At 40.3% G+C, this 25216-nt stretch overlaps 1 protein-coding gene across 20 annotated transcripts in view; it reads left to right on the forward strand.

Annotated features, from left to right (window-relative positions):
• The window catches only part of ADGRL2 (adhesion G protein-coupled receptor L2), a 393922-nt gene that overhangs the window by 209742 nt on the left and 158964 nt on the right, over positions 1–25216 (forward strand). For 10 of the 20 annotated variants that reach the window (XM_049808144.1, XM_049808153.1, XM_049808154.1 and 7 more), the window contains exon 1: positions 24102–24489. The gene's annotated coding sequence lies outside the window, so the exon portion shown is untranslated. Of the gene's footprint in view, positions 1–4605; positions 4648–23764; positions 23911–24098; positions 24490–25216 lie in introns of those variants that run through there. The other 10 variants (XM_049808162.1, XM_049808160.1, XM_049808163.1 and 7 more) reach the window with 6 other exon arrangements.

The raw sequence follows: 25216 nt of genomic DNA on the forward strand, positions 1-25216 counted from the left end.
CAGCTTCACTGATGGATTAGGAGACAGTGCTGCCATCTGACAGGGGCCCACAAATGTTAGGCTTCAGCGCCTCAGCTGGAAAAGGCTCCCCAGACCCTCATCAGACATCCCATGTAACATGGACTTCCATGTTATATATGATCAGATCCCTTGTCATGTATGAAAAGCATACTGGACACATCTTTTCCTGTATTTTCCTACTAAGATGATGCTTTTACAGTTTTGTAGTATCTTGACTTACGAAGCCTCTAGAAAAGCTGCTGTGGCTCACATGGAGATAAACTGTAGAGAGTGACTTTATATTGCACAGTCAGGGGGGGCTGATCAGACTTTATCATTGACAAGATGTAGAGTGGTTCTGCCTCTGACTCCATTATACCTCTCTGCAACAACAGTGGCCCAAATCAACTCTGTACTTACCCAGGGTTTCCAAAAATCTTTAAAACAGTAGTAATCCAAGACCTTATTTGAAAATGAACTGTGATATAGTTTATTACATGGGAGCAGATGAACAGCTATGAAAAATGCATGTAGAAGCAAAAAGCAGTGTAGATTATTTTCTTTAATGCAAAAAAGCAAAATCAACTAATTGACTATTTAAAGACAATCTTCAGAATATGCAGAATTATGTTTTAATGCCTTATGTCTATCATTCTTTCCTATACATCTGACTATAATCCAATCTAATTCAATCTATCTAATGCATTTCTAATGCGTTTTTCACCATAGAAGCTAGGCACCATTAGGAACTTATCTCTGTTCCCACTTTACCTTGGTGGTGACATGTTTTCAAACCAGATGATTTCTATGTCAGAAATATCAAGACTTCCCATAACCTGAATTTAGTAACCCCTGTGTACTTTTAGCTTCCTGACTCTTCTTACTGTCTGCATTTCAATATGGAGTCCCCAGTATCTGCTCATCACTCCTAATTACTTTTCTTTTAGCCTATGTTCCTGATTTCTGGGCCAAGAAGTTTAAAGAACTATGATGTACTGTGATGAAGCATTTAATCAGGGCTGAGTAATCAAACAAAAAGCTTTTCAGGGCAGGGTGGAATATGGGAGGAACCATATTGTCTGCCCAATTATTGTGTTTCCTGTTCTCAGCCCTGAAAGAGCTCCTGCAGGGACCAGAAGACCTGCCCATAGCTTGATGGGAAGAGTTCCCAAGTAAGAAGCAGCCATGTAAAAAGGGAGTGGTGGCAGAAAACAACATAAAATCAGTGAAGCAGAAAAGATTTAAAGCATACACACTTTGCGTCTCCTAAAGACTTTGTCATCAGGGTACAAAAACTCTCTAGAAATATTTGTGGCTATGGGTGAGGGGCAGGGGAAACCTAGCCATTAATTCCTAAGAGGTGTTATCAGATGCATCAGGGTTTGGCTGTAAATTTGACTACATTGCTGTGGTGCACAGAGAAATGAGTGAGGAAATATCTGATTAAAGTGTACATTACTGCTGAGGCAACTGAATGTTGCCATAGCAATTGAGATGAAATGTGCAAAGAAGTGAGATAATTAAATCTAACCCCTTTAGTAGTTTTGATAGTCAATGCACTGCCAATAGGAAAAGTTATCTACAGTGTTAAAGATAAAACATATTCCTCATGGAAGTACTCCTTGCTGGTATTTTGTTGCTCTCTTTCTAAATGCATTGCTTCAGGTAGCTAATTTGAATGTTCTCTTTAATAATCAAATACAGTTTTGACCTTGGTCTGTAACAGCCTAGAACTTTTGCTGACTTATTGTATCACGGGAACTGTCTACACAAAATATCCAGAAAGTTTTTATTCCCCCTTCCTCTGTGTGCAGTACAGTAAAGCCTGGGCTGTCATCTCAAAGTTTACAGTTCAATAATATCTAGAACGTGCTGCCCTCTTCAGGAGCTAGCGATTAAAAATAGGTAATTTTGTTTATTGATTCAGAAATGGTAGTGAACAAACAGGAACTACAGAACTGAATAAGTGTGTGGGGGCTGAAATTTGTAATGCCAATGCCAGAGACACTGAAAGTAACTGCAAAATTAATAGACAAATCTGAATTTAAAAAAAGGAAATCAAAAACTTGTTAGCATTTCTTAAACAGTATTTGAGAACTAGGTGGTCATACACACATCCACTCAGATTATTTCTTTCAGCCAGTAAACGCAAAAGCTAGGAGAAGCCTTGACTCACTTCTAAAATAGTAATTCTGTAGACTATATACCAGCAAATAACCTATTATTAAAAATTATTTGTGTCCAAAAAGAACTCATATATTAGCTGTCACACTAAACTTATTTTACTTTCAGCTGCTCCGCTCATCTGAATCCATGTAAGGATTTAAGCCTTGATTTAACAGAACATTAAAACATGCACTTAACTTTAAGCACAAACATTGCTGCAATGACTTCAGGGGGATACTTGTGTGAAAGTATTGAACAACCTGTGTATCAGTCTGGAGGCTTGCACACATGGCCGATTGGTAGGGGACAGGCCCACAGTTTTCAGTTCATATCTTACAACATTGTAAGTCATGCTGTAGAATCTTAATAATTAAGCAGTTAAGAACTAGAGGCAAAATCTACCCTTTTGTGAATATAATTCCTTTTGAAGTCAGTGAGAACTTTTGTTCATTTATGAAATGGTGACATTTTATTGGTTTACAAATAGCTTTGAAAAAAATATTATTATGGCTTTGTGGCAGGGGGATTCAAAAGCTGTGTGGAGGAAAGGCAGCTACTACTTTGCTGAAATGAATGGATTGTGGCAGTGGATTAATGATTACCTCACCCAAACAGCATGGTTCGCGAACTGTGACGGCTGAGGAGCAAAGATCTCTGGGAAGGATGCAGAAGCCAGTGCTTTGTGGGAACTTGGCTCAACTGAGATGGATGTTCAAAGTGTTCATTTTAAGCTTATGTGAAATACTGTTTCTTTGGCTGAGGGGGACCCTATTTCCCTGCATTTCATAAATGAAGCAAGAGAGATTTTGTGCTACATCTCACATGGAGCACTATACAGAAGATGTAGCCCACAAAGAATGGAGCAAAAGTGGCTTTAAGCCATCTCTGTAGATGCGCAGATTCAAGGCTGGATACAGGCCAATGAATCGCCGCGTAAATTAGAGCAGCCCTCAGGGACTGTTCTAATTTACATTGGCTTTATCCAGGCTCCCTATATCTTGTGCTGTGCTGCAACCTAGATTAAGTCTGAATTTCTGCAGCACTGAACACCCTGGAAACTCCCTTTTTGCCCAAGGTAAACTCCTTGAACAGAAATAACTCCTGTACCATACCAGGGAATTCTTCTCTATCTGGACACTCCCTTACCTGTAAAGACCTACATTTCATCCAGCGGTATATGCGGTCATGGTGAGAACCTGGAATCAATCTATTATTTATTTGAGTTTTTAGTCTTCCTCTTTAAAGATAATAGCCCTACCTAAACATCAACATTTTTTTCTAAGAGGTTTGTGACTATATTTCTTGGTTATGGTAACTTTTTCTAAACATAATTTTTAATTTAATTCCTTAATTCTCTCCCTTGCATTTTTACCTTAGGATATAATTTTCTCAACGAACAAAAATAGTTAAGAATAACAAGTGGGTTTTAAGTGTTCTCCTTTCTTTGGCATAAAACTGTTTTACCTCTGAAAATGAGGCAGATGATAGATTCTGTACCTAACCCTGGCTACTTCAGCAGGAGTAAAGTTGTATTCTGTGTAAGAAATGGTCGCAGAACTTAGCCTATTGTCCTGAAAACTTTTTATTCTTGAACTGCACAATTGAGACATATAGCACACGATGTTATAGAAAAGTTAAAATACTCTGTGTAGATATGGAGTGAAAGTGATCACTCTGTTCATCCTTTAGTTAAAGGAACTGGTAGCAGTGATTCATTTCTTTCTAAAGAAAACAGAATAGCTACAATTTCAGGTATAAAACAGACTGAAAGGGATAATAGAAAAGAAGGAAGAAAAGAGAGTTAACTAGTATCCATTCTTTCATTTCCACATCACAGGTAAAGCATGCTGATGAGGTGTGTGGTGTACTTAGTACTTCCTCAGTACCCCATTCTAACCATTGCAAACTTACAACCTATGAGCAATCTTTTTCTGAAGCAAAATGTAAAGGCTGATTAATTATTTTAATAACCATGAAAAGATTTTTTAAAAATCATAATACAGATTTATTAATGAGTTAAGAAGAAAATCTTTAAAATTTCATTGATAATTTTCTCTTCTCCTCTTAACCCTTTATCCACATGCTTTACCCTGTTTTCTCCCACTCCACAGCAGAGTGACAGCAAGCCCATGGTTTTATTTTCAAAAGCACAATCACAAATTGGATGCCAAGATCCTATGTCTGTATTTTATGAACCCTATGCAGATAAATTCCAGCTGGCATGCATTTCGAAATACAGACATGCACAATAGCCTGTGCTTTTTTCTAATCCGGTACCTGCTAAGTACATGTAATACATATTCAGAACTGCATTAAACTATTGATCTATGATTTGAACACGTATTTTCATTTTTTGTTTTGATGATAATGCATTGTTTGGCAGCTAGAATCCCTGCAGATAAGAGTATAATAACTAATAACATTTTCTTTGCTTTCTAGGGTCTTTATGGTGAAATTATGAACTCCATCTTTCCCAGAATGGTAAGCAGAAAGCTATTTCTGTTTCTGATAACAAAGAACATAAGGTAAATTCCTCTAAGAAAAGATTGCCAAATTGCTTGAGAAATAACTGTACTGCACAATTTCATAATTATATGGCTTATACAACTGAAAATATTTGAATATTCAAATCCTGTAAGCTACCTAGAAAAGATTTACAGAACACTATGCTAATTATTCAAAAGAAAATAAAGTAGGATTTAACATCCTTGTTAGAAATGCTGCTGACCCTGGAATGCTCAACTTTTTATTTTTCTTAACAATTTATTATAATGTATAAATTCCCATAAACATAAATACATTATTCTATCAGTGGGGAACATATATTTCTTTTCTTTAGGCTAAGAAAGGGTGAGTTCCATAGCATGCGTTACTATTTGAATTGTATAAAACTGATCTTTATTTATGTTTCACTAGGGCTTTGCTGTATCTGTGAATTTAAAAATATGTAGTTCCAAACGTAGACATCACTTCTGCATGCTATCATGTTGTTTGAAAAAGATGGTTTCATTTGTCATTCTGGTTTTTTTTTTATGGCTGAAAAAGGCAATATTTATTTTGCCCCTTGATCATAACATCTTTACAATCAAATAAAAAGAAAAATTCATCATACTGTATGTGTAAAGGTCATCCTAAAATAACACTTCTGAGCAAACTGTACTGAATCCTATGAGTACGTTGCTAAGGAGAAATGTTTTCCAGCAGGTCTTGGGCATTCACTTTACAAAAAAAAAAAGTTCTTTCCCACTACATAAAAATGTAGTCTGAAATCAACGTAAAACCATCATGAAGTGAAACTACTGTTAAAGTGGAAAGAAATATTACTCGAAAAATATCCCATCAGAGCACAAATTCTGACTTGAAATGGGACTGCTTCTTAGTGTTACACTTGAAAGATATTCCACCTAATCTCAAAAGGAGCTCAAGACCCTTTAAAAAAAGGAGAATATTCACAAACTTTAAGGCATAAGAGCTTAAAACAATGATAGATTTAAAATATGTGGGACTATCTTTGATAGAAACGGTATCCAAAGTTGCCAGTGTTCAAGAAAATCAATAGCAAACCACAAGTTTTATGACGAACTTTAAGAATGATGACTTGATTTCTGATGAACACGGAAGGTTAGTTGTTCTTTGAAACTTTTTTCTAGGAAAGTAAAACCTGCAGGTGAAGCTGTTTTGAAACACATGGTTTTGACCTGGAGATGTAGTCCTCTGATAAAAACAATGATGTCTGCTTTGGCAAAGTCTGTAATGTATTTTTACCTGCCTGCTACCAGGGGGTATTTCAGAAGTATCAGGGTTGAGGATCCTTTAGGGGCATATCTATGATTAAAAAGAGGGAAAAGTCATGTTGATCTAAGGCAGGGGGGCGGGGAATAGAAAAAAAAAAAAGAACAGTCCAAACAGGCATGAGAACTACGTTTAACCTCCTTCATCCACAAACATAAAAATGTTCAAGAAGAACTCAAGAGTCATTTTTAATCGAAAAGATTAACTATGTGACAGTTAAGTATGTTTGGGATTAAACCATCAAAGGGCCTGTCTCTTTTGTGTATATTTGCCTATTAGCAGTAGGTACTTGGCACAAAGATCGTATGTAGGTTGCAGCCACAGACAGACACTTGCACTGCATACACCCTTTTCTGCAATGTTCATTAGGCAATAATATTGTCAAAGGTAAGTGTTTACCAGCAGCTTTAGTCTACTTAAAACCATTTTAGCCCAAGGCTGATCTTGTGAAGAAGGCTTGGGGGAAGGGCAGAAGAGAGACACAACATTTCATTTTTCATGAAAACAAATGTATTCAGCCAGTATCCTGATTTGAGGTAATTTATAACTCTAAATTTGCATGTTAAGTGAAATTATAATTATTTTTATTTTGAGGCCAACTGTGTGATTTACACTATAAGCAAAGAAGATAGGACAAAGGCTTGGACCCGAAGGGTTACTACAACAAAGACAGTCATAGATTATTTTGGGGAGAATTAATTTTTATATGTATAACCATGCACACCTCAATGAATTTTCCCTGACTTGCTCAGGAATACAGGGTTACTCTGCTGATTATGGATTTCCTTTATGTAAATAGTAATTCAAATATAAATATATTTTCAAGTTGGGAGTCTTCTGTTTAAGGAATGGGAAACTGAGCTTCCTCATATTACTTCCTATCAACACTGCAAGGCTTTTTTTAACCCTCAAACCAAGATAAATATCTCAGAAGAAAATAAATTGTTGCATATACTATCACTTTAAGAAAATACACTTTCCTTCTCATTTCTAAATCTAGCTGTGCTTAATGAATAAAGAAAAAATGCACGTTACTATGAACAGTCACAAAATCAAGATTTTAATCTAAAATTGACTTTTTTTCTATATATGCTAATAAGTGATCTGTTACCTCAAATTATTCCTAAATATGTAACATTTAGCGGTAGCATTTCATTAAATATATAACCATTTTGTCATGAGTTTTCAATTCCACAACTTTTAATATATGGAAAATCACGTTAGATAAACTGAGAACATAAAAGACCCACTAACATACATGGAAGACCTTCGCAGCTAAAAACTGAAGACAAAAAATAGTTCTCACTTTCCTCTCAATTAAAACTCTGTGCAATTATTCTTTTAGATTATAGATCTCTTTTGGGATTCTGGTTACATAGAACTTTTTGGTTCATTTCACAGGAATAATATTCATCTTAATTAGCAAAAACAATTGATGGGCTTTTCTCTTTCTTACAAGAGGGAGTTCACTTGGTGTACTGATTACGAGTAGTAGATTATCCTGATAAATGAAAAGTTCTTGTCTTTCTGAACAGCAGCTGAATATGTTATCTGTCTTCAGCCTCGTAGCTTCTTTGTTAGACATCACCTTGTTGAGACGGAATGACTTACTTGGTAAGTGGTTGACCCGATTTTTTGTCTGGCACCCTAACATTGCTGGGCATTATGCCAAGCTGGATTCTGTAGCTATTTATGACTGCATTCAAGGTTCAACTATGCAAATCACAACTATTAGCCAAAAAAGCATAGCAGATTTGTTTTTAAATATTTCCATAGCTCACAAGGTCAAAGCATTTGTTTTCACAATTTTAAAATATAGTTTTGTAAGTAATGATCAGTAATGTTTAAAGCGATTGTCACCTTTTCACATTTCATTTAGACTGAATTAGACAGAACATAAACATTTTTTCTCACGTGCTATGAAATAATTGTATGGAGCACAGGAAGAAGAGACATGAGCCGAAGTGAAAAAATATATATCCTTTTATCTGTTTGTGAACAGCTTAGCTGCACCATACAGAATTACAACTAAAGAAAAAGAAGACTAACTATGGGGAAAAATCCTTGGAGAGCGCAGCCTTCCTCCTGCCAGCCACCCTGCTGAAGCTGGCTGCAGGGAGCCGCAGAGAAGGGCAAGGCCCAAAGGCCTGCCCTGCCCGGCCCGGCCTGAGCAGCTCCGCGCTGTCCGCACAACTTCTGCTCCTAGCTGGTGCGAAATCAGACCCCAGTCCCAACCGAATCCCTAGCCAGTACGTGTCCACAAATATTCTCGCCTCTGTTCTTCCCCAGACCTAAATCCACCCAGCATCTTTTGGCGGAGTGCAGTTGCAGGCAGCCACAGGGTGCAATGGCCCCCTCGACCCGCTCCTGCGCCACGCACCGACGCTTTCTTGCTAGGCTTCACCTTGGGAGACTTCTGCTGGGTTCAGCGGCGGTTCCTCAGCCCTTCTCCCTCCCCCCGCCCCACTCCCGTGACGTCTGAGCAACACCGAGACTGGAAAGTAAACCTTGTGCAACTTCAAAAGGAGGTAGCGCTACAGAAGTTCTTTGGGTTGGGTTTGCCGTTTGCTCTGTGTGTCGTCCACCATCCGTCCTGATTTGAACTCTTGGATAATCATAGGCGCAGGCTGCCCTGGTCGCTCTCAGCCCGCAGATCAGCTGTTGATTTGCCTCAGTTCTTCGAAGTAATAGTGAAAACATGTTTTCAAAACTAGCAACCGTATATGTTATGCAGTAAGAACTGTGTCTACAGAAAATCGAAATGTGATTTAAGCACATATAAAATGATTACTCATAAGCAGAACTTGAAAAGAGCTTGTGTGCACAAGGCGGCACAAGACACATTTTAAAGAGACATGTATCTCCACCATATCCTAGTTTCCTGACAAACTTAACAAAATTATTCATAAACCTTACACATGTACCAAAAAGCTTATCTATAAAAAAAAACACAATTAAAAAATAATTCTATTAACCCAACACTTAAACCTTCTTCGACAACATAATACAAATAGGCAATAGATAATATGTAATATAGAATAGAGAGAGACAGGTATAATGATAATATATTATAGACTATGTATAGTAGACAATATAGTAAATTGAGGCATTTCCTCTTAGAGAAAATGGAAGTAGATTTAAATACGAGCAGTGCAGAGTCTGTTCTCTAATACAGATTTGGGCATACTGTGGATTAGGTCCAAATTTTGTGACAGAATCCGAGGTGGGAGCACATGTTTTTTCACCAGGTGAGCATCCTTCACGTAACACCAAGCAAGGCTGAACATCTGGTTCAGTGTATTTCTTTGTCTGAAAACAAGGATTAACATTAAAAAAACTAAAATAAAACAGCTATCTGTTTTACCAGTTTGCCTTATCAGTCAATGGTTTTCTTTATAGTTGTAAGGCAAAGAGCATTTTTTTAAGATTTTATTGTCTAAGAAAAACAGTTTGAGTGTGAGCTAACAGTGGCTGACTGTAGTTTTCGTTTGTGAGATACTTTTTATTCATCACCTGAGTTTTGTGGGTTGTAGAAAAACAATGTGTTTCAGCAGAAGTGAAAGAATTATGTGAGAAATGATGTGAATGAGTGCAGAATAAAGCCAATTAAGATAAACTAATTGGTCAAAGTCTGATTTCTCTGTTTTAGTTACCATCCACTCAGAGCAGAAGGACTCATTGATCTTAGTAGGGTTTCTTCCCTTACTTACAAACTGCAGGACTGAGACTGTAGGACTTCCCTGAATCATCCCTAACAGTATTTTCCCATACTTCTCCTAACAAGGGTTGAAAGAGGCTTCCAACAAAGCAGGGAAAATATATTTAAGTGGGACAAAAAATAAAGGTTGAATTGGGAATAGGGAGATTTTCCGTTGAATTCATAGGGTTTGTACAAAGAAGTAGAGTTTGAGCCTTATTAATACAATACAGAGCCCCAGAATTTGTTCATGGTTAAATTTCTGTGCTTTAGCCAATCCTTTTCTAAAGAGTCCCTTCTCCAATGAAAGGCACAGAGCACTGTGTTACAGTAAACACTAGCAACTCTGTCCACAGTCAAATCTAAATAATACTTAAGAAACTAAATCCAAACCATTAGCAATAAAAATACTTAGCATGTATTTCTTTCCTGGGAGCCTACATGGAAATTGAATTCCACTGAGCTGCACTTACACAGAACAGAATTCAATTAAAAAAAAAATCCGCCTGGATTCCATGCTGTGAAAAGCCCTTGCAAATTTATTTTTGGGACTTCGGGTGTGGAGCCTGGACATAGTTTTATTTTATTTTTTAATGGAATCAGTCTTAATGTCTAATGTTATTCTTTACTCGCCTCTGCTGCACAGTTTTCACATATAAGCCAACTGAGGACAACTCGTTATTAAAGAAGTCGGCAGGTGTCCTGTGCTCTGAAACGTATTAAATAAAGAACTCAACAGGATCATGTTGACTGTAAGCTCCACAAAGAAATTAAATAATGAAGACAGAAGCCCTTCAACAAAGACCAGTTCTGCATAAGTAAAAAATGTCTTGTCAGAAGATGGAAAGTTCTCCTATGGATTTTTACTAGAATCTCTATTTTGGTATTTTCTGAAAACAGGCAGTCTATAGATTTTAGACACTTATACTTTCTGACCTGAGTCTTATGCAATAGTGATCAGAATGGCAAGAACTGAATAGCCAAAATCTGCCCTTCTCTACACAGCTTCATTGCTCAACAAGAGAGCCATTGCAAAATGCCCTCGTTATCACTCTGAAGTTTGTTGAATTGTCTCACCCATGTCAATATTAATATGAAATAGCTCCGGGAAATACAAAGAAAAGAGTAGAACAGGGTCCATTGTATCATCAGTTAATATTTTTCTAATGTATGAAGACTTCCAGCCACGGAAACATTTAAAATACAGTCCCCTTTGAGATTTAAATGTATTTTGGGATAAGGTAATTTTAAATCACATTAGGAAGGTTCAAAAGCAATATAAATACAGTTTTGAACTTCCCACTTGTTCTGAGTTGCTGAGTAATTGCACCAGACAAATGTTTTTAGAGTGGGCTTTAATATAACGAATGACAAAATTTACTGGATTTTCATTTATTAAAAAATGTTGTCAAGCAGTAATTATTTGAAGAAAATTGACAATTAAGAAATCTAAGTAAGTCTCTTTTTGAAGAAAAATTAAACTTGATTTAATTCCCTTTGGAAAAAAAATGTTGACTTCAATAGAAGTAGGTCTGGGCAACTCAGAGTCGATTGGAAAATAAATTATGCTAAGTGCATCCAGACTCACTGAGCATCTTTAAGAAACAGAGTGTTCATAATGAACCGAAGTCTTCCAACAGCTTAATATGACTTTAAAATAACTAATATGAAAAAAAATTACAAAACCTTTGTTGACCAGGTGTTTTCCCTTTTTATCAATACAATATATTCCTATAATGGCCATCCCATGCTCTGTCATTAAAATGTGAGCTTTCCTTTCAGGTGCTTTGCCTCAGACATATGGAATTCTCATCTGCAGTTTTTACTTCCAGCCTCCAAGTTAATCACACAGGGCTCCTTGAACGACAGTTTGCTGCAAACACAATTCCATACTCTGGGACTCAGTGAGTTAGTATGAATTTACCAGAACAATTAAAAACTCCTTTTCCAAAACTCACCTTCAGTTTTAATCCGAGACCCAAGATAACACATTTCCCTCTATCTGTGATTCCTCAGTTAATGCTGTTGATGAGATATAACAGGCATAACTATTTGTAGGACTGGGGATATGGTCTTGGTTCAGCAAAAGTTTGCTCACCTAAACCTATGTGTTTGCAGAAGTGGGGCCCCAGTCTATGTTAAGTTACAGGTGAAAAGTAAGTATGAGGTTCCGATGTCCTGAATGCCATTCATTCCCACCAATAACTTATTCCACATCCATATTCATTTTTTCAAGAAGGAAACAAACAATTCTCTAATATTGATTCTTCCCTAGACACAACTTAAACTTGAATTAGTTACTATGTTTGCCAATCTCTTGTTGTCAGCCTAATGCCTCTTGTATGGGTAACTATGTGTTTAATAGAAATATTTCCCAGAAAGTTCAGATGAAACCACAAAACTAGTCCAGTTACATGCACTTCAGCCTCAATGTATGATGGAAAATTTTTCTCCTACCATTTTTTCATTCCAGTTGCCGTTGTCAGATCCCCCAGAAAAAATCCACAGCGATCCTCATCCGTTCTTAAAATTAAATATATGCACATCGGTCTGTCTGGGTCAAAAATTCTACCGGGGCTGCATTACACCAATCCATGGCCCAATGCAAAAATTACCTGTAACAGACCGTATGCTATAACTATCAGGGGGTGGAGTGGTAAAACTGAAAGCTGAATTTGGAGCAACATACAGGCTGAGAGCTATGCTTGTGGCTCAGTCTACATGACTGTCTTCACACTGTAATCCCAAGTCAAAGAACGTAGTAGGAGTGTGGGAGCTTACCCTTGGAGATCTCTTGAGTGAAACACAAATGGCAATCTCTAAGTGCACTGGAAGAGTGAGTGACCAAATAAATTGAATGCATTCAATCACTTTTAAGACATCTCCTCCGTGTGTAGCATTTTGATCCTGTGCTTGAGTAAATGTATGATTAAATTTTTATTAAAAGGTAATGCTCCTGTTTTAATGATAGTTAATTATATATAATTAAAATTAAAGGTTTAATAATATTAAACATTTCATCAGACATAAAGATAAATATAAATACATATATTGTAGTATGATTAAATATGAATATATAATATTGAGCATGTGTTTTCTTCAATGCATTATGTAAAATAGCAAATGAATAACATAATAAATGAAATAATATTACATTCTGGGTACTATGTAAATTAAAGGCCTGGTTCGGTACTTCTACGTTCATAAAATCTATTTGATTTGGGGGGGGGCAATATGCAAAGAACAGTTGAGGTAGCCTTAAAAGTTATTATAAAAAGTCCCTATGAAACAGATGCTTACACTTCTTTGCTACGTCACCTTTCCATGTGAAAAGTGAATTACAACGCTAAATGATGTACATTTTGGCCACAAAAGAGATCCTTTTTAGAGTCACGGATTAGAGTTTGGAAATACTTCATTTCTAGCTAACCCTGAGTCCATACATCTCTATAGGCCTAACGTCTGATTTTCAGAATCTTTGAGTCAGGCCTTAAATATTCATACACAGGGTACTCCTCTCGCATGTCACTTGCTTATATCTGACATATATAATCTCATTCTGCCTCTTTTTAAAAAAGTTCAGTATTCAGTGAAGCAACAACACAACTCGATCTCTACCCACAGATACACCATGTTTTAAATTATAACACTCATTCCAGTCGTCACTTCTGCCATTAGATACAGCAAATCTGTATCTCCAGATGTAAATTGCTACGAATCCCCTGAACCTTTGTCCTGTAAAATTTTGTGCATTAACGTGGTTTAATAAGCTGAGAAATCTGTTAGCTTTTTAAATAAATCTTTAAATTGTGCAGTTTTAAATCAGAGAGATGTTTTGGTCTCTGCAAACCATAAAGAACTAGTATTTTTCTAACAAGATCTTAAGACCCTTGGAAGAATTTTAAAGGATTTTTATGAACCTCTGTATGCATTCTTTAGCTAGATTTTGGCATTGTTTCAGTGTAACTCCAGTACAACTCAATCAGTTTATTTTATAATTAAAAACAAGGAAATAGTAACAAAAATACATAATATATGGTACTCGTGTTTATAATAGAAACATCCATAAAGCAAGAAACATGTTCTAACTCTTCTCATTACCCCAAAGGGAATTGCATCTTTAATCACACAAAGCACAACGGCTTTCTAATTTTGTTTAAAGTGTTTCAGTACTTACAAAAACCAGATCAGGTTATTGTAAATCTAGAGCAAATTAGAATCATTGGCCTCTGCTCAGCTGTATTCAAGAATACTATGTAAATCATAAATTTAATGGCATACTAAGACACACATCTGTTTCTATTTTGTAGAAGTTAATAATCTAACTTCAGAGTATTTAAACATTACTTTCATTAACTGGAAAATTGTGAAAAATAGAGACTGCTATAAGTCACAATGTGTTGCTGCATTATGCGAAGGGAAATATAAAGATTGCAAGTCTATAGAGTAAAGCATAATCTTCTGAGATATGTGCCATTGTCTGTTTCATGACCTTGCAGCTCCTCTCTGTTTACTAGGGAAAACATAACTTACACAAACAGAGCTGCATTGCTAAGTAGAATCTGCACCTGCACATAGTAGATGTCAATTTATATTTTTAGTAGCAAACGTCTTTCACAACAAGGAATAGACGATGCCTTAATTTCCTAAACCTATATAGATAATGACCTAATGACTGTTCTTATAGTTAGCATTCTATATAATCCACAGATCAATATGCATATTGCAACTGATTTTAAAGATATTTTTGTCACTAGACCTGATACAAATGTTGTGCTGCATAGATCAATTCCCAGTATATACTTATTTCTAGAAAACTTACTTTCTGGCCTAGTGTGTACGCTATCTTATAAGTTGCTTCATACTATAGTTCTTACTGAAAAGTTTAGTTTATTAACAGATTAATACACTGTCTTATACTGTATCATAAATCAGGTGTCACGCACAATTTATATAATTTGCAAAGAACCAATTGTGTGTCATTTATTGGAGAAATACATCACTGTTTTCAACTTTCGGTTGTAAAGACACTAGTTTCCCGAAAGGAAACAAATGTATTACTGTATATGTACTAATCTCTTTGGAAATGTAGCTGAATTCAATTGCAAGGCAGAATAGAGTTGGTCTGCCAACTTTAGCACTGTAATAAAAGATCTAATTTGTAAGGTTTACTATGATAATGGATTGCAAGGTGATAAATTTTGACCAATAAATTCCTTGGAAACTCAAACCTGGGTTGCACTAAGTGGCAAAGTTAAAATATGCAGAATATTAAATTAAATCTTTACTCATAAAAATTACAATGTCAAAAACCTAATTTCTTACAGAACTATTTCTCTTCAAATAACCTATTTATTAAAAGACACCCAATCTTTGGGAAGTCAGATGTCACTTATGTGCTGTTTTGCTTGTGCTAAAATTACCTGCGATAGTAGATACTTTGCATTAAAGCTTAGGGTGCATAAAGCTGAATGGGATTTATGTAAATAATTGTATGAATATGTATCTCACCTTTTACCAGTGCTAATTTCAATGAGCTGTATTTGAGAGGGAATTATATTAATATATACAACTGATAGGGAATTTGCACATTAATTTTACTATCAACAAAAATTCTAAAGAAAGCAAATTAAACCAATGTAGCCATACAGAGAGGCGACAGGAAGAGAAAACAGAAAGGCAAAACTCGGCACCTAAATGGTACGATGCAAATTTGTGGTTTATTCTTCAGTAAGATTCAGTGGTTGCATATGCAGGAAATTCTCCCATTCCTGTGTAAATACATACGGAGTTATCACTTTGCTTTCCAAACATGCAATAAAAGCCTTAGTGTGTTGTCTTAATGATATATTAAATGTAGTACTATGATTTACAATATGAAAAGATCATATTTTGGTGCTGATTATTCAACATACAGCAGCCAGTGCTCATAGTGAGGCGGGGAATAGCATCTTAATTAATTATTGAATATATTTTAATATTTATAATTAGCAGTAGTACTAAGCAGTCAGTCAATGTTCCTCGCAACAGGAGCATGGTTGTAATATCATTCTTTGACTGCAGTGTTTTTAGAAAGGCGTAACCATACCTTCAATCAGATTCAAATACTATTTGTCAAAAACATCGAGGTCTGTCAGAAGTAAATGATCATTTAATTAAAGAAAAAAAGGTGGAATATCTTTGATCCCTATACTTTAGTGATATTAATTCCCATGTGCTGCAGGTGTTTGTAATGTATAACAAATCATTACCGAAACAGAGGCTTTTATAGGCAGTTTCGGTGAAGGAAAATGACTGTTCTTACAGCTGCCAGAGTTACACCTGGCAATGTAACACAAGCGTGACAAAATGTGAACTAGAAGATGTAAGCCTGGAAACAAATCTGGGTCTCCGTCTCCATGCTCTGCCCGTGCCAGCTGAGATGGATTGCAAAGCAGTGCTGATGTACAAAGTAGATGGGGAGCGGGGAAGAGACTGAATTTGCTGCTGTTTGTAGGCTCTCTGACCAGTGATCCATGATGCATCTCTGGTATCCGCTCCAGAGGGAGCCAATCACATAACTGTCAGCATTTCAATGGCAATCAGGACCAAGAGGAAAAAATATATTCTTATAAAAAAACCCATAATAGACCAAGTCCTTGGTTTAAACCACAAAACAAAATCAAAGCAAGTATAACCAATCAACTGAGGTTATGAGCGCTTCCAGAGTGGCATGGGAAACTGGGAAGCAGAACCAGATGAACTGTACATAAAGCACAACTTAGACATCATCTTGATTAAAGCTACCAATTGAAAATCCTAAATTAAAAAACAAAACAACACCCCCCCCCCCCCCCCCCCCCCCTTGTTCTTACAGAATAACACCTAGTGGCACACTGTGAAAATAGTGTATGTGAACTGAAATATGCAAGTTTGGAAGCAAATATCGCTCTTATGCCCTGCCTTTTGATATGGGAATTTGAAAGCTGCAGTTATGAGGTGAGGAATTCCCAATGGGAGGTTCTTTTCTGTTCATGATTGATTGTGAGCACCCTGTTCTTTCCTGTTCATAACCTCTTACTATATCTCTAGACTTGATTATTGTGACTATGGACCAGATTTTCATGTGGGCATTGTATAGAATTCCAACAACTAGACTCCTAAAGAGAAGCGTGGAAGGAATTTAAGCCCTTAAGTTAAAAAAACCCCTCTGCTTCAATGCTGCCTACCTGAGGAAGATGTCTCTGTTCGACAGGCACTTCCACGCTTTTATATGAAATTTTCCTACAGCTCTAACGCTCATCATGCCGAATGCTGCTTCAGTCAAGATAAACCAGACTAAGGACCTCTGCACCTACATCATTGCTAAGGCTGTAAAACAAAGGTGAGCAGTTAAAGGTGACAGTCAAAGGTGACAGTCATAGTCTAAGAGCACCTGACACCCACCAACACAGCCAGCCTGTCACTAAACCCAGCAGCAATCATCACTGTCTTTTAAAGCTATAGCTTTATTCTACAACCAGCAGTTAGAGACTTGTCCAATGTGTGTGAAACAGGATCAGTTCTCCCCCCTGCCTGAAGGAATTCAAATGCATATTTCTCCCCAGCTAAACAGTTCTCTAATCCACAGCCTGATTGGAGATGGAGATATTCTCCACTTCTCCTGTTAAAGTCATGCACCAGGGGGAAAATGATTCAGGATTCACTGGGCTAGAAAGTGAGGGCACCAGGGGGAACCTGACTCTGTCGCTTAATGGTTTGGGCAATCAATTGGAATGGGAAGGCCTGAGTTCTGGTCAGTGGTCCAAGAATTCGAGGTATTTTATCCTATCTCAAGAAAATAAATTTAACCTTACCCCCAACGTAGGTATCTAAATCTTTATGGGTTTGTAGAGCTGGGCAGATAAAGATTAATAACTCTTCAAATCTTGGCCTATGCCATCAAGAACACAGATTTTTACAGTGCCTAGGGTGATTATATTAGGTGCTTGAGAAAGAAGAGAAAAGCCTTCGTGGATTCATACTTGTAAATACAACGGTTTGCCTTTGAATTCTCCATTCTTTGTTTATCTTTTTTGCATCGCCTTTCATTTTGTGACACACAAGCAACAGAAGTGTGGCCAGCAACCTAGGTAATATTATAGTTAAAAGCACTCTGTAATGAATGTAAGTTCTAGATCTGCAATTGGAGTTTGATAAAGCAAATCATAAGAGGTAGAGGGGTTTAACATAGACATCCAGTCCTTCTCCCATTCAGTTTCAAAGCTTCCCAGCCTGTTATATCAAGCAGTAGGGGAGCAAGAGATGAGCAGAGGTGGTGGGAATACGCAGTGACCTCCACACGTGCCAGTCTGAGATATGGGGTACTTCTCTGGCTGCAAATTATTGAGTGAAAGAGATAGGGAGATTTAGCAAAGTTGTAGCGAAATGTATGATACAGTTGTGTAAGGGGGAGGAGGAGAAGGAGCTCCCCACCTGCCAGGCAAAATTACATTTATTTTAAAGAGAAAAATCTATTTAATTTCTTACTATTCTCTTGAGCCTTGCTTCTTTCCTTAAAAAAACATTATTTGCTGCCCAAATGCAGAAATAATGGCTATGCAGATATAGCAGTTGGAGAAAAGAGAGCCTAGAAATGTGCAAAACTATTTGGAGAATTGGGATCTCATGACATATCTCTTTCCCCAAAAGCTCAGCACTGTAGTTCCTTTCCTGGTATGATCGTTTCAGCTTCTGTGCTGAGCTTTTCATATGAAAACAGGGAATTGCACACATCTCTTTTTAAACGTGTTCTGCTACGTGACTCCTAACAGCTCAATCTTGAAAACTCTTTGGCCTTTATAAATGCCTGCAGCATTAAACTGTAAACTTTTCTCCACCAACATACACCCATAAATACTCAAAGCCCAAAGTAAGGAATGTACTTCTTCAATAGCACTGAGCTCTGTTGCTGCCCCAGATTTACTTTTCAGAGAGTGGAGAGGCAACTGCAATGTCTTAGCATGAACGTAAAAAACTGCATCTAAATTCACTGGTAAAAATCATATTGATCTCTTATAATTTATTAATGTGATACAAAAATTCTGTTGCAGAACACCTAGTTAATATGGCATACACAAGCTTTTGTTTCATAGCTGCATTTTCTCTGAACAAGGTTGTTTCTAATAGTACTTAATTAAACAAAATTAAATTAATTTCTGTCTAAGAAACAAGAAACAACAGCTTTGTTGAATAAAATGATCTTCATTTTCTTGAAGCTATTTAAATTAAAAACATGACTTTCTACAGTTGGAAAAAAAACATCCATGGTTAAAATGTTTGAAGCCCATCAATCTCTTTAACCACACAGCTAATGTGTTCCTTCTGTTTTCTTTGAATGAAATCACCATGAGTGGTTAGATGTTGATTTAACATAAAGCAAATGGAAATGGGTGTTTCCTTAGTCATGTGTAGAATTTATTTTTAAAAACAATTAGCAAGTGTTATGAGTAAGTCAATGATTTTGTCATTTCTTAAATAATGATATAGATTATGAGTAATTAAAATTGATTACTGAAGTAAACTATGTAAAATGCAAATTCATATTACATTTATTTGTTAGGAACAGCTGCAGAATTATCTTATTTTATTGATGGGTTTCATTTTTTCCCAAGTGACACTAAAATCAATTACTTAGTTTAAAAGACCAGCTATTGTCAAGATATATATCCCAACTTTTAAGACAATACATTGGACATTTCCTCTTATGGGTTGTATCATTCACACTTTATTTACATACATTTGTCTGCAAAATTAATTGGGGATTTTCCTAAATAAAACATGCAAAATTTTGCCTTTTCAGTTTTATGTTGAAATGGTAAAATCATGTAATGGTTTGTTACTTTTCCATGTACCATGTAAAAACCCCCGTGTCTTTACATTTTACCAATTAAACCGTGCCTTTATATTACACCAGTTTCAGCTGATGCTACTGCACCACGTATATACAACCTCTTCTGTCAGTCTTTGCTAACATTACATCTAATTATAAGTTCATTGTTACGTTATTCACAGGAGTACATACAGATAGGAGGAAATGTCAGTTGCTAGTATTTAAAGTTCAGTCATAAAACTCCAGTAATAAAAAAATCGGTTGCATAAAGTCTGTGTAAACCATTTCTCATGGGGGAACTGACACTTAAGGCAATACAAAATATTATTTATCGAGATATTAAACCACTTTAAATTAACCTTTTTAAGAATAGGCAGATGTAAGCTGCAATTCTATGGCAGAAAAACCTCTAGTGGAGTCTACAAGATCATATTGCAGACATCATAATTTGGCTAATTTTTTGCCGCAAGTTAAATCATCTTTCTCAGATGTGCCTCCTTCAAGTACACAGCTGACAGTTAAATCTTTTCCAGTTGTTATTGTCCTACATATAGTACCTAGAAATGCTAGCTGATACACAGTTCTTGTGATTATTTAAAAAAATTACTACGGATTTGCTTTTAGTTTTTCAAGGACATGATCCAGCAGGTTCACCAAAGCAACGTGAGAGCAATCCACACAGAATATACAGCTTAACATGAAATGTTACAAAATTTAACATCAGTAAAAGAGGCAAATAAAACATTATCAAATGATTTTGCTAAGATTACAGCATTTCTTGTAGAGTTTTCAAGCTAGGTACTATGGAGTGTTGCAGCAAAGCAAGATTTTAAGGAAAATCTACTTGTCTGAACTCACTTGTGGCATCCATATGGAATGAGATACATATTTTATAGGGATATGGCAAAAAGCAAAAAGTAGGCAGTTTTAATGGTGAAAATAAACTTGATTCATTATAATTCCTTCTTATACATTAATATTCAAATCTGGCAATAACTGTGGCCGAGTAAAAACTAAAGTATCAGATTCAAGTATGCCATGGGTATATGTGTGTACAATTTTCCTGTTTTAAAGAAACAGATGCTGATTCATGTTAAGGAAAATTAATTGCTTGAATAATAGTATTTTACTTGCCAAACCATATGCACCTCTGCCAGGTATTCTTACAATCCAGATTTAATGAGAATTAATGGAAGCACGTGTTTTCAAAACAAATGCTGAAAGGTCTCTGTCTGCATTTTTACCAATTGTTTAAAACTCAGTCCATTTCTGCATGTAGAAAGAAATATGATTCCAGAAGTTTTTGATGAAAAGGGGGAAAATAAACTTCAATCCTGCAGTTGAATCCACGTAGGTGAATTCACTTCGACTTCAGCAAATATTAACACAAGGCCTAGCTCTGCAGTTCTTTTCAGTCTTTTTGTGGGTAAAAAAGTTTTACAGAAACCAACAGACTTTTTGCTCCAAATAGAAGAATTCCTCTCTCTCACGTCCTTTCAAAGGAAAACCGCCAACCCCATATAAAACTTCTAGTCTCGACTGTTTTCTGACTAAATCCTGCTCTCATCAACTAAAGAAAAGGCTGTTAGCTCAGGGCTATCATTGCTTACCTGCAATTACATTTATTTGACAAAAAAAAAAAAAAAAAAAAAAAAGGAGGATTTGTTAATGATATGTTTTAAAATGCCAGTAAAATGATAGCTGATCAATATGTGTATCTTTATATTTCTATGTCCCTCCTTTTAAGCATGTTTCTGTGACAGATGCATCCAACCCTTTCAATGAAAATCAGTTTCTAATAAAATACATTAAGATGCCTGTATGATTTAATTCTGTTAGAAATGCATAAGGGGTTATTTAGGGTTTATACATACATTTATAAGGATATTTTCAGCAAGAAAGAGCAGTCGACTGTAGTAGGGATACACAAAGGACGTAAAAGAATGGGTTACTGTGGGAGCAAAATGTAGCTAAAGAGCACGTACTCTATTTTTTCCCCAGTTTTAAAACTTTCAACTATATATAGTAGGTACAAAACTATCACACAGACACACGATCTCCTGCCCTCCCATGCTGAGTTTGGTTTTGAGGCAGTTGGCAGATTTAACCCAGTTGAAACTGGCCTGAGGAAGGTGCACTGCTCACCATGGCAGAACACCTCCTTTGGTCCTAGAAGCCTGGGACTGCTCCTCCACTCCCCAGTGCCCTCGACAGGTACTGTGAGTTGAGGCAGGCCAGCATGCCCCAGTGGCTACGGCATGCCCGTATTTCAGCGATTTTTAGATACTAATCCCTGGGATTAATGCTAGCACTGTTGAAAGTTTAATGTGGCTTTGAGGAGCCCTGGACCAGCTCTATCATTCTTCCTACCTCATGTCGCAAGGTCTTAAAGATCCACTTTCCTTTTAACCATGTCATGCTTCTCCTTAATACATGTCACAACTGTCTGAACAGGGACGCTAATTGCACAGGTATGCAGAGAAGTCAAAATAATGAAGCTAAGACCTAATCATTACCCTTAGCAAAGGTAATGGTCCTGATTTCCTGGTGCGGTGTGGGTGTTTTAAGCTGAATTGTCAATATGCTTTGGACCTAAAAGAGTTGACCAAGCCCCGAGCGGTCCCATCCGTGCATGCGATTCTGCGGGTAGATTCCCTTGACAGGATTTCATTTCAGTGCTGCAGCTAGAAAAGGGAAGGGGGCAGTTAAAAAAAAAAAACACCAGAAAGCCCCGAACCAGGGGGAGGGGGGAGTCACCAGGACAGGTCTGCGCTGCTTTGACCTGCGGCCGTAGCTCGGTTTCTCCCCAGGGCCCCGCAGCCCCGGGCCGGGCCGGAGCAGCCCTCGCCCAGCGCGGAGCCGGCGGGCAGCGCCGCCGGGCGCTCCCAGCCGCCCGCGTCCCCCCCCCCCCCCCCCCGGGGTCCGGCCGCGCCGCGCTCCCCCCAGAAACGAGCCCTCGCTAGCGCCCAGCTGCTTCTCCCCGACCTTGAGAGCTGGGAATTGTTCGCGTTGCGCATCCTGAAAGGTCAGAGCGCATCCTCGGGATTTTGCATCAGGACGGAGGGAAACAACCCGACCGTACCGCCGCCCCCAGAGCCTGGTTTCCAAGAGCAGATTTTGGGCAGGGACGCAGCAGCGCTAGTAGACTGCGTTTTGTCTCTGAGCACGGGAGTGAGTCAACTCGGCATCCTTTAAATCGTTTCCAAGTGCCGTTCACCCTGTCCTGACATGTTTTTTTTCCCGAACGCATCGCCGTGCTTCGCAGCGCCGGCCCTGGCGGCCGGTGCGGGCCCAGCGGCGCCCCGCACCGCGCTCGGCGGGCGGCAGCCGGGCCCTTCCCCCGGGAGGAAGGGAAGGGAAGGGAAGGGAAAGGAAGGGGCCAAAAGAGCCGCCAACGCGCCGGGGAGCGGAGATCCCCCTTCCTCCCGCCCCTCGCCTGCTCTCGCTCGCTAGCCGCCCGGCCCGGTGACTTATTTTTGGGCGCAGACCGGGGGGGCGGCCCGCAGTGGCGCAGTGAGTTGGCCCGGCCCGGGCAGCCCCGCTCCGCGCAGCCCCCGAGCCAGGGCCCGCCGCACAAGTTCGGGTGCGCGGTCGCGCTGGAGGATACGGCCAAGGAGAAAGTGCCGCGGAGACGCCTGCCGGCCTGCAGCGCGCCAGCAGCCGCCGGGGAAGGGAGAGGGGGCGGCGGCAGGCCCCAGGCCCCAGGCCCGGGAAAGCGCCGGGGCCCGAGGCGCCGGGCAGGGGCGCCCAGCGGCTCCGCGGCGGCGGGCGGGCGGGCGGGCGGGCGGCTCCGCGGCGGTGCGCGGCCCCTCGGCAGCCGCGGCGCTGGGGCGGGGAGCGGGCAGCGCTGGCGCGCAGCCGAGCTGCTCGGCCTTTGGTGCCGAGCGGCCGGCCGTTTGTTATTAGCCTTCACCCCCCCCCCCTCGGGTGGAAGAAGGGGCGGGGGAGAAAAAAAAGGCAGGAAGGGAGAGATTTTTGTCCTTTGCCGGTGCTGCTCTACGTGATAATATGTTTATATGATTAGCTGAGCCCAGGGGTGGGGAGCGGAGGGAGAGGGGGTGGAGATTGGAGGGGGAGGAGGCTGGAGGTGACTCCAGTTCAGAGCCGGCGGAGAGTCTGTGTCAGGACTTCGCAATCCCCAGTCACACACGGAGAGGTGCATGAGCAAAAAGGAGGCTGCGATACAATTCATTGGGATTTTTTTTTTTTTTTTTTTTTTTTTTTTTTTGGTGTGTTTGTTTTGGGTTTTTCCCATTGCTGCGCGCGTTACTAGCTCAGCGCCCGGCGCCCGGTCTCCAGTCGCTGGCGGGGCAGCAGCACCGGGAGGAAGAGGAGAAAATCCGAGGAGAGGCCGGACCCGCACCCCGCCAGAGGCCAGAATGTCATCCCGGGAGATGTAAATCCGGTCGGTGCGAGCGAGAGACACAGAGGAGGGGGGGTCCATTGTAACATTTTCGAGTTGTTCCCCGCTACTCCCGCTGCTGGCATCGCGTCCTGATCGTTGCACAGAAAGGACTCCAAAGGCTGGGCACACACACTGAGCGCTGCGCTCGTCGTCCCCTCCGCTTCGTTTGTTTTTTTTTCCTCCAAAAAAATCGAATTTATTTTTTTTGCGTGTGTGTGCGTGCGTGCGGGAGCCTGGCTGTATCGTACGTTTCGTGCGGAGCGGAGTGTCGGAAGCTGCAGGAAAATGTTGACTTAGCCCCAGAAAAGCCTCCCGGCTGGCTGCTTGGAGGAGAAGCCGCCTTCTGCTCTGCGCTGCCCCAGCCCGCCGAGCCGCAGAGCCAGCTGCCTCCCGCTCCCCGCCCGAGCCCGGCGCCCGCCCGCCCGCTCCCCGCGCCGCCGCCGCCGCCGCCGCCGGAGCCCCGGGACTAACTCCGCCGCGCTCTCCCGCAGCCCTGCGCTCGGGGCGGGGGGGGGTGACCCGGCTCGCGGGTCCCGCCGGGGCGAGAGATCCCGGCCCGCCTTCGGCTCCCAGACAGAGGTAAGCGGAGCCCCGCGCTGCAGCCCCGCCGCTCGCTTCGGCCGCCGCCTGCTCCCGACTTCTGGCGGTCCCCACCGAGCCGCCGCCGGGGAAACACTTAACTTCAGGGTCTGCCTCGCCTGCCGGTGCCCGAGGCCGCTGCTCCCCCCCCCCCACACACACCCCCCCCCCGCACTCCCGCGGGCGCCGCCACCCCCGCCTGCCGGTCCCCGCCGCCGCCGGAGGAGGGACGTGCCCCTCGGTGAGGCCGCGGCCCTCGGGCGGGAGCACCGCGGCGCCGGCGACGACCCGCACGGCCGCGCTCCGCCCGCGCCGAGCCGGGCCGGGCCGCCCACCCCCCCTCATCCCCCCAGCCCTGCGGAGGGGCCTGCGGCAGCCGCGGCGGGTCCACGCAGCCCCCGGCCGCCGCCGGGTGGCCGCCCCGCCGCGGAGGGCCGCGGGGCCGGGGGTCCGCCCGCGGAGCAGGCCCCGCCGCGACTCGGCGCTCGGCGGCCCGCATCGCGCAGCGGGGAAAGTTGCATCCGTTCAGTAAATAATTACCTGTTGCGGGTTTATTTTTGTAACTCGACCGAGCGTCCGTCCACCAGCCCGTGGGGGGTGGGGGTGGGGGGGGTGGCTTTGGGAGGAGGAATAAATTACCCTTTGTCGGCTGTGGAGTGAGAACAACTTTTTTTTTTTTTTTTTTTTTTTTTTAATTTCTATTTATTTTAACATGTAGAAATCTGGG

This window comes from Accipiter gentilis, chromosome 8 (assembly GCF_929443795.1).
Source record: "Accipiter gentilis chromosome 8, bAccGen1.1, whole genome shotgun sequence".
In the NCBI taxonomy this organism is placed as follows: Eukaryota; Metazoa; Chordata; class Aves; order Accipitriformes; family Accipitridae; genus Astur; species Astur gentilis.